Genomic DNA, 11,030 nt, shown 5'->3' with positions numbered 1-11,030 from the left:
CAAAGCTCGGTATGTTGACTACTTGATAGTTTAGTGCACCATGCTTTACGGCTTAGAACCGGGACTTCAAAAACGTTTTGAACGCCATGGAACATATAAGATGTTCCAAGAGCTGAAAATTGTATTTCAGACTCATGCCCGGGTCGAGAGGTATGAGACCTCTGACAAATACTTTGCCTACAAGATGGAGGAGAATAGCTCAACCAGTGAGCATGTGCTCAGAATGTCTGAGCACTACAATCTCTTGAATCAAGTGGGAGTTAATATTCCAGATAACATAGTGATCGATAGAGTTCTCTAGTCACTATCACCAAGTTACTAGAACTTCGTGATGAACTATAATATGCAAGGGATGACAAAAATGATTCCTCGAGCTCTTCGCGATGCTGAAATCGGCGAAGGTAGAAATCAAGAAAAGCATCAAGTGTTGATGGTTGACAAGACCACTAGTTTCAAGTAAAAGGGCAAGGGAAAGAAAGGGAACTTCAAGAAGAATGGCAAGCAAGTTGCCACTCCCATGAAGAAGCCCAAAGCTAGACCCTAGCCTGAAACTGAGTGCTTCTACTGCAAAGGAAATGGTCACAGGAAGCGGAACTACCCCAAATACTTGGCGGATAAGAAGGATGGCAAAGTGAACAAAGGTATATTTGATATATAGATTATTTATGTGTACTTTACTAGTGTTCATTGTAACCCCTAGGTATTTGATACTGATTCAGTTGCTAAGATTAGTAACTCGAAACAGGAGTTACAAAATGAACAGAGACTAGTTGAGGGCAAAGTGACGATGTGTGTTGGAAGAGATTCCAAGGTTGATAAGATCACCATTGCATACTCCCTCTACCTTCGGGATTAGTATTGAACCTAAATAAATGTTATTTGGTGTTTGCGTTGAGCATAATATGATTGGATCATGTTTATTGCAATACGGTTATTCATTTAAGTCAATGAATAATTGTTGTTCTGTTTACATGAATAAAACCATCTATTATCGTACACTTAAAATAAATGGTTTAATGAATCTCGATCGTAGCGATACACATATTCATAATATTGAAGCCAAAAGATGCAAAGTTGATAATGATAGTGCAACATACTTGTGGCGCTGCCGTTTAGGTCATATTGGTGTAAAGCGCATGAAGAAACTCCATGCGGATGGACTTTTGGAATCACTTGATTATGAATCATTTGATTCTTGCGAACCATGCCTCATGGGCAAGATGACTAAGACTCCGTTCTCCGGAACAATGGAACGAGCAACAGACTTATTGGAAATTATACATACTGATGTATGTAGTCCGATGAGTGTTGATGCTCGTGGCGGGTATCGTTATTTTCTGACCTTCACAGATGATTTGAGCAGATATGCGTATATCTACTTGATAAAACATAAGTCCGGAACATTTGAAAAGTTCAAAGAATTTTAGAGTGAAGTGGAAAATCATCGTAACAAGAAAATTAACTTTCTACGATCTGATCGTGGAGGAGAATATTTGAGTTACGAGTTTGGTCTTCATTTGAAACAATGCGGAATAGTTTCGCAACTCACGCCACCTGGAACACCACAGCGTAATGGTGTGTCTGAACGTCATAACCGTACTTTATTAGATATGGTGCGATCTATGATGTCTCTTACCGATTTATCACTATCATTTTGGGGTTATGCATTAGAAACAGCTGCATTCACGTTAAATAGGGCACCATCTAAAAATCCGTTGACATGACACCGTATGAACTGTGTTTTAGCAAGAAACCTAAGTTGTCGTTTCTTAAAGTTTGGGGTTGCGATGCTTATGTGAAAAAGTTTCAGCCTAATAAGCTCAAACCCAAATCGGAGAAGTGCGTCTTCATAAGATACCCAAAAGAAACTGTTGGGTACACCTTCTATCATAGATGCGAAGGCAAGATCTTTGTTGCTAAGAGTGGATCCTTTCTAGAGAAGGATTGTTCTCTCGAAAGAAGTGAGTGGGAGGAAAGTAGAACTTGACGGGGTAACTGTACCTTCTCCCGAATTGGAAAGTAGTTCATCACATAAATCAGTTCCAGTGATGCCTACACCAATTAGTAAGGAAGTTGATGATGATGATGATGATGAAACTTCAGATCAAGTTACTACCGAACCTCATAGGTCAACCTGAGTACGTTCCGCACCAGAGTGGTACGGTAATCCTGTTCTGGAAGTCATGTTACTAGACCATGATGAACTTACGGACTATGAGGAAGCGATGATGAGCCCAAATTCCGCGAAATGGCTTAAGGCCATGAAATCTGAGATGGGATCCATGTATGAGAACAAATTATGGACTTTGATTGACTTGCCCGATGAGCGGTGAGCAATTCAGAATAAATGGATCTTCAAGAGGAAGACATACGCTGATAGTAGTGTTACTATCTACGAAGCTCGAATTGTCACAAAAGGTTTTCGACAAGTTCAAGGTGTTGACTACGATGAGATTTTCTCACTCGTATCAATGCTTAAAAGTCTGTCTGAATCATGTTAGCAGTTGTCGCATTTTATGAAATCTGGCAAATGGATATCAGAACTACATTCCTTAATGGTTTTCTTAAAGAAGCGTTGTATATGATGCAACAATGTGACGCCCAGATAATTAAGCTACAGTAACCCTCTACTAATGACGCGACGTCACCACTGTTAGGGTACTAAACTCACTCTGATTCAAATCCCATTCGAATTCAAAATTCAATGTCAAGTCAAACGATAAAACTTTTCAAATATTTAAACTAAAATGTTCGGATTGAGCCAAATAATCCATACTAAATATTGCAGAAGAAACCACACTTCTTTAAAGTATTAAATTGCACTATAATAAGTAAAACAGCGACAAAACTATTATTTAGATGCTCTTAAAATAATAAACAAATACAAACTACTGTATTTAATGTGTCAAAATATTTGTGGCAGTGGCATAATTACATATACTAAATTAGTTACAACTTTTGTATTTTTACTAAAACTAAAATAAATAGAAGCTGAGGCAAAAAAAGAGAAAAGGAAATTAAAAAAATAGAAAAACTAAAAGCTACAATGTGCACTTGTAGCCCAATGCTACAGTGCAGACCCAGGCCCACCACGGCCTTTTCCCCCTCCTCTGTACAGAGAGGAGGCAGTGCCCGTGCGTGGCGTGCATCCACGCCCGCCATGGCCTCGTCTGTCGCCGTGTCGATCATCCACCGGCACCCCGAGGTGTATAAAGCCCTCCCCGACGGGTCAGACAAACCCTAGGCCAACCATTCCTCCCTCTCGCTCGCCCCTTTCTTTTTCTTCATCGTCCGAGCGGGTGGTCACCGCCACCTTGTCGATCCCGCGGCCACCGGAATCCCCTCGTCGCTGCAACAAGTCCAGGAGCTCCGCAGTGTTCGTCTACGTCCTCTATGCACCACCGTTTGAGCTGGAGGGGACGACATCGCCGGGATCGACTTCATCTACTTCCTTCGGTCGTCGGCGTTCATCGCGAAATCCGGCTACCCCCTGCTGCTCGTAAGCTACTCACCGAGCCTCCTTGTGCTCCCTAGGTGAGCTCCGCGTCAACCTCCTCTCTTCCCCGCTCATTTTCATCGCCCCATCGCTGTCCCGTCATGACCGAGAGCTCCTCGCCGCCGGGCATGGCGCAGCCATGGCCACAGCCACTACCGCTCGCGTACGAGCACGGCATTGTGCTCCTCGTCTCCCCCGCCTTCCGACATGACCCATACCTCCTCTCCCCGTGCCCTGCATGGCCGATGGCCAAGCACGCCCGATCACACCAGTCCGTGCTCACCCCTGCGCATACTGCGTCGCCCCACGCACCGGGCCGTGCCCGCCCGTAGCCAGCTTCCCCCGTGCGCGCTCGTCGCAATCAGGCCTCGCCCTGCACGCACGCGTGGCCGCTGCCCGCCGGTCGGCCTCCTCCCGCTGCTACCTTGTTCTGCTGCGCCGCTGCCTCTGCTTCTGTTGTCGCCGCCGCTGCCAACCGCGCCCCGCGCCCGTCTCCGCCTAGTGCTCGCCTAGCCGCACCCTCCGTGGCTCCCCACCCAGGCCTGCGCCTGCTCAACTGTTGTTGTCACTGCTGCTTTGTTGTCGCTGCTCGTCTTGCCGTTGCTCTACTCTGCCGCATAGCTGCTGGTTAATGCTGCTGCCGAGCCTTCCTCTGCTGCTTTGCTACTCTAGCCGCCGCCTGTTGGTGTTGGATGCTGCTACTAATTACTGTAGAATATTAATATGAAAATTACATCGAGTAACACCCTCAACTGCTCCTAAACTGCGGTTAAACAAATGTTATCAGGGCTAAAAAAATATGGCAAGGTAGTACACTTGACAAGGCTCAAATGTGTTCATTGGACCAAATCCATTTGATGCATGGATTAAATCCTATGAAAAACACAAATTGCTATCTTCTGTTAATAGAGAACATATTTAACCCCTAGGTGTTGCGTGTTGTGAGTGGCCGGCCCTATGTAATTAGTGTGTGTGTGTGTCGCGTGTGTGGCCGGCTGAGCCATTGTCCAATACGGCCGGCCCCTTGTTTAATTAGGATTAGGTTAGTTAGTGTTAAATTGGTGCTAATTTACTTTAATAGCAAATGACATGTGGACCACCTCTTGGTCATCTCTAATTAATTGACTTAATAGACACAGTGTCTATGACAAGTAGGCCTCACTAAAACTGTTCACACTTTGACCAGGGTCAACCTTGACTGTTCACTGTTGACTTGCTGACTGGACTTTGGCTGGCCCCACATGTCGTTGACTATGGCTGGCCCAACCTGGGTATAGAAAGAATCATCCTTATTTAAATTCGAAATAAATAATTAAAACAATTTTGGAATGTTAATAAGACTTTGAAAAATCATATAAATTAAACCGTATATCGGATGAAAACACTTTGTACATGAAAGTTGCTCAGACCGACGAGACGAATCCGGATACATAGCCCGGTCGTCCACCACGCATCCCTAGCATAGCGAATACGCAACTTTCCCCCTCCGGTTCGTCTGTCCGAAAACGCGAAACACTGGGGATATTTTCCCGGATGTTCCCCCCCTTCACCGGTATCACCTCATACTTCGTTAGGTCACCCCTAGCACCGCGCATTGCCATGTTATGCCTTGTGTTGCTTTATTTGCTCTATTATTTATTGTATTCCCCCTCCGTTACTCCTTTCCGGTAGACCATGAGACTGCCGACGACCCCTAGTTCGTCTATGGTGTTGACGACCCCTCTCTCTTGGCAGAGCAACCAGGCAAGCCCCCCCTTGATCACCAGATATCGCCTACTCTCTTTCTACTGCTTGCATTAGAGTAGTGTAGCATGTTACTGCTTTCCGTTATCCTATCTTGATGCATAGCCTGTCCTTGCTACTAGTGTTGTTACCTTTACCTACAATCCTAAATGCTTAGTATATGATGCTAGTGTTCCGTCAATGGCCCTACACTCTTGTCCGTCTGCCATGCTATACTACTGGGCCGTGATCACTCGGGAGGTGATCACGGGCATATGATATATACTTATACTGTTATATTACTTATGACACTGTTCGGAGATGGGGGCTGAAGGGGCGGGTGGCTCCATCCCGGTAGAGGTGGGCCTGGGTTCCCGACGGTCCCTGACTGTTGCTTTGTGACGGAGGGACAGGGCAGGTTGAGGCCACCTAGGAGAGAGGTGGGCATGGCCCTGGTCGGCGTTCGCGGATACTTAACACGCTTAATGGGATCTTGGTATTTGATCTGAGTCTGGCTACTGGCCTATACGCATTAACCATCTACGCGGGGACAGTTATGGGCACTCGACGTCGTGGTATCAGTCGAAGCCTTCGTGATGTCAGCGACTGAGCGGCGCGCGCCGGATTGGACTGGAACGCTTGCTCTTGTATAAGGGAGGCTAGGTCTGCTCACCGGCCACGTACGCAACGTGCAGGTGTGCAATGGGCGATGGGCCCAGACCCCTGCGCCATAGGATTTAGACTGGTGTGCTGACCTCTCTGTTGTGCCTAGGTAGGGCTGCAACATGTTGATCTTCCGAGGCCAGGTATGACCCAAAAAAGTGTGTCCAGACAAAGGGGATCGAGCGTGTTGGGAAATGTGGTGCACCCCTGCAAAGAAGTTAAACTATTCGAATAGTCGTGATCTTCGGTAACAAGACGACTTGGAGTTGTACCTTGACCTTATGGACACTAGAACCGGATACTTAATAAAACACACCCTCCCAAGTGCCTGATATAATCCGATGATCGCTCTCTAACATGGCGACGAGGAGGGGATCGTCGGGTAGGATTATGCTATGCGATGCTACTTGGAGGACTTCAGTCTACTCTCTTCTACATGCTGCAAGACAGAGACTACCAGAAGCGTAGTCTTCGACAGGATTAGCTATCCCCCTCTTATTATGGCATTCTGTAGTTTAGTCCACCGATATGGCCCTTTACACATATACCCATGCATATGCAGTGTAGCTCCTTGCTTGCGAATACTTTGGATGAGTACTCACGGTTGCTTTCCTCCCCCTTTTCCCCCTTTCCTATACCCGTTTGCTGTGACCAGACGTTGGAGTCTAGGAGCCAGACGCCACTGTCGATGATGACTACTACTACTCGGGAGGTGCCTACTACTACGTGCAGCCCCCTGACGACGACAAGGAGTAGTTTAGGAGGATCCCAGGCAGGAGGCCTACGCCTCTTTCGATCTGTATCCCAGTTTGTGCCAGCCTTCTTAAGACAAACTTGTTTACTTATGTCTGTACTCAGATATTGTTGCTTCCGCTAACTCGTCTATGATCGAGCTCTTGTATTCGAGCCCTCGAGGCCCCTGGCTTGTAATATGATGCTTGTATGACTTATTTTATTGTTAGAGTTGTGTTGTGATATCTTCCCGTGAGTCCCTGATCTTGATCGTACATGTTTGCGTGTATGATTAGTGTACGATTGATTCAGGGGTGTCACAAGTTGGTATCAGAGTCGACTGCCTGTAGGAATCCCCCTTCCACACTCCTTGGCCGAAGTTGAGTCTAGTCGATGAAAATTGTTTTACTAACATGGCTGTGTGGCTTACGGGCCCACGTCGCCATCGGGTGGTATTAGGATCTTTTATTCCTCGACCTATACTCTGGGACTCTGATCTCTCTTCTATCCGGATTAAAATGGTTTTACTAAATCTAACTTTAGGTTCTCGATAATACTTTCTCCCGGAGAGCCCCTCATTCCAGATGACCGCCTGCTGCACCAGAAGATTCTGAAGATACTCTATGATGTTCTCTCGAGACTTGTGCCATCGCTTTTGCAAATCCCTTTCATCGATAAATCCTTGTGGATAACTACTTACACTTGTCGTTCATATCTTCATCCCCAGTTGCCCTTGAGATTACTTGATACCCTGAAAAATACTCCGAAAGTCTGAGAATCCCTTATGCCCTTCGTCGTTGCAATCCCTACCACCGATAAATCGTTATGGATAACGACCTACAATCGTTGTTCATACCTCCATCCCCAATTGCTCTTGTTATTACAAGATTCCCTGAAACATTCCAATACCGCGAGAATCCATTATGCATGCTGCCTTGCAGGCCCATTTCCACTTAATACATCTACGGATAATTCCTCACACTCATAGAGGATTTGTTCATTCCTAGTTGATCATGTGATCCACAAGATACTTTGAAATACTATCCGGTCTTTCGATAATCCATTGCCAACTATTGTTCTGCAAATACTTGTCTGCTTGCATTATGGATAATTTCCATATGTCTAGCAATATTCACGAGCATCCTTGTCACCGTCATTTTGAGTCTTTGATCCAATATGTTCGCGAATGCTCGCAATCATCATTCCAACCCAGAATTCATCCCTCTGGCTCAGACGTCATTTTAAACATGAGCTGGATCTTGACCAATCAAATTATCATTGATTGTATCCCTAAGCCTACTCAACTAATCCATCCTTAAACAGAGCATTTGATTCTGATCCCTTGATTTGGGAATCACAATTCCTTTGCATTTGAGTTTGAATTAGTTGGTTGTTTCTATAATCCAATGCCTTTGCATTGTTTATTCCTCTGGTTGAGTACCGATGCTTACATCAGATCCCTTGAGTACCATCGTATCCTTTGTTGTATTTTATCCGACAACGTCCTTCATATTCAATCACTTTGGAAGTTCTTTCCCTGATACATAATGCCATTGGTAAATCATATTCTGGATTTGGCCAACCATGATCTGCTTTCGAGTTGGTGATATTTACTATTGAAGCTTGTGGTATATGGTTCCATGATGCCCCGGTGGGTTGAACTTCCTTAATATGTGTGAACTCGAAAGTTTTCATGAGTCATACTCTTCTGGTATTTTGCCAGATAAAATTTCAACACTGCAACTTCATCAAACACGAGAAGCGAATAAAAGGTTATGCATTGGAGAAGTGGGAGTCGACCTTGGACTTTGTGTTCATGCCCATGGAAACAATGTAGATCCTACCATGGAAGCTTCTTGTAATAATAATATACTATCATATGGTATCGATGAATTGATCCTTTGCAATCGTGGTTCCGACCACATTTTCTCCTTGATTCCATTTCTCAGACAAGTTAAAGCACTTGTAATTTGTTGATCAATACTTCTCCACAACCTCTATTTTTGATCTTCCTCGAGTATTACCCTCTGGTATCTCGAGAACTATGTTGCTTCCTACGAGTCTTCATCTAGTATTGCTTCTCACCGATTCCAATTTCCCTGGGTTCTGGGTTGTCGTCAACCAAGAACACTGAATAGTGAATTGAGTCCGCACCCCGATTCAAAAACTCTAAGTAATTTTCGTTGCTTACGAGTTTAATAATCCTTCAAGTCATCCCAAGCCTGATCGGCTATATCATTATCGTGCTAAATTTTAACTGTGCTACGTGATCCTTCTCAGAGCACAATTTTTGACGATGATCTAAGCTTACGCCGATCTTCCTTGTCTTATCATTTCACCTCGAACATCAAGCTTGATTCCAAGTTGATTCTGAGTTGGTGTCGTATCTGTGGATCCAATAATCTTTCGCTACATCAGTCCTTTTGTTTGATGCAGTCGCTGTTTGATTGCTTCGTCGTTGAGCCTCACGACAAATTTTTCTTTGTGATCATCATCAAAATTTTGACTCCTTCCATAATAAGAATCGAATTCTTGATGAGAAATACTATCCTTGCCCCTCGATGATTTATGTTATCAACATCAACTTTATTGCCCTCCCTCCGACACAAAATTGTTCATGTTTTGTGTAGTACTTTGAGTTTCTTTCTATCCAGCTTGTGTTATGTTCTGCCTTGGAGTATTACCATCTTTTATGTCAAGAATGTCGTGAGAATTTCACCACCTCTTAAGAATTCTTGATACAGGTGATACTTCTTGCCATATCTGATCATTCCTTGGTCCTCGTGTTGTTTCTAACCGGAAACCCAGCAATTGAACTATGTTGTGCGACTTCAAAACTTCTAGCAACCCTATTGCTTTGAAGTAAATCGTCGATAATTCATTATTAGACTATTGGTTATTGAATCACCATTCTAACATTGATCATGCTACCTAAGTCCATAATTCAGGTGCACTTTTCAACCAATGTTTAACTGTGTATGTTTTCCTCGAGCATACCTCTTTATATCATTTGATCTGACAATTGTTATCTCCTTGTTCACATAATTGTGGAAATCCATCTTCTAAAAATCTCAATGAATTGTCGCTGAGTTCATCAGCCACCTCCTCGTCCTCTCCTTGGTTAAATGATGAACTCATGATTCGGAACTTGCTTCCATAGTTCATTTCCCGAGAATCCTGCAACTCCATCTCGTCAAATTGTGTTGCACCCCTTCCTTCTCAGGCATCATGAGTCTGAGGTGTCCTGACACCAATTAGAACTGAATCTCGGTCAGATATGATGGTTGGGACATTTTCCAAAAGGCGTAACATTGGATTTTGTATAGCCTAGTACGGTGATGTCATGCCTAGCGCACCTGGCCGGAGGACCCATTGTTATAGTTTCCTTTTTAGCAAGGTTATCTATTCTTTCATGAGGAAATTGTAACACTTATTCTATGAGTGGTTCCTGATGGATCTTTTCTGTATCCAAAGTCTGACCTTTGTTTAAAGACCTTGTCAATGCTATCTCGAAGCATGTATGTGGTACTCTGATTTTCAATAAGAACATTTGAAGCACAATGCTAAAATTTCTTTATTAGTTACCCATACACTGTTGTATGGGTAATGTCATGATATTTCTCTCCCCTTTCCTAAAGGGTTTTCTACGTTATATCCTATCATGGATATCGTTGCTTTGTTTGTCCTTGGGAAGGATATACCCTTGAATTGTGTGTTTAAACACATTTTCCTTTCCATTGTTCTGTTTAAACTAATGATCACATTTTCCTTTCCATTGCTTTGTTTGACCTTTCTCGTGATCTATATAATCTAAGCAGTAATAATTCACTGCTTATGTAAACACCCCAGTGTACAACTTTGTCAGTCAGACCCTGTTTATACTGTTGATGACATTCCGGTAACCACTGATGGACGAGAACTTTGCCTATTGGTTCGCCTCGTTTAACGAGAAGGAAATGGTTCTCTTCGTCCCTCGCCCTTGGTACCGATGTTGTTGCCGACATAACTGACAGGCTATTCCCTGACATGCCTTGCTTACATGATCGTGCAAAACGTCACCGCCCGTCCTACTTTTAACCCACATGGTTGGCCCGTAACCCATAGTTCCACATGATCGAAACCTGACTCTCCTGTACACCCCTGTTGCGAAAATTATTCCTCGTGTTTGACACCGTATGTAATACACGGGTCACCTTCCTAGAGATGATATATTCTGGTATTAGACACAATACTTATTCCCGCTGCTCTAAACCCCTTTTCATGCCCTGTTACACGCATCGAATAATTGCCTATGCGCTTGAAACTTCTATTTTGCACCTTCTTACTTTGATCTCGATAATTTCTGAAGTTTCAATTCGAGTGTTACTTTCTGCCACCTTCCCCGATATTATCTACCAGATAAGCAACCTTGTAGAGG

The sequence above is a fragment of the Triticum urartu genome, chromosome 6 (genome assembly GCF_003073215.2).
Source record: "Triticum urartu cultivar G1812 chromosome 6, Tu2.1, whole genome shotgun sequence".
Taxonomy (NCBI): Eukaryota; Viridiplantae; Streptophyta; class Magnoliopsida; order Poales; family Poaceae; genus Triticum; species Triticum urartu.
Note: the sequence above shows the minus strand (reverse complement) of the source record.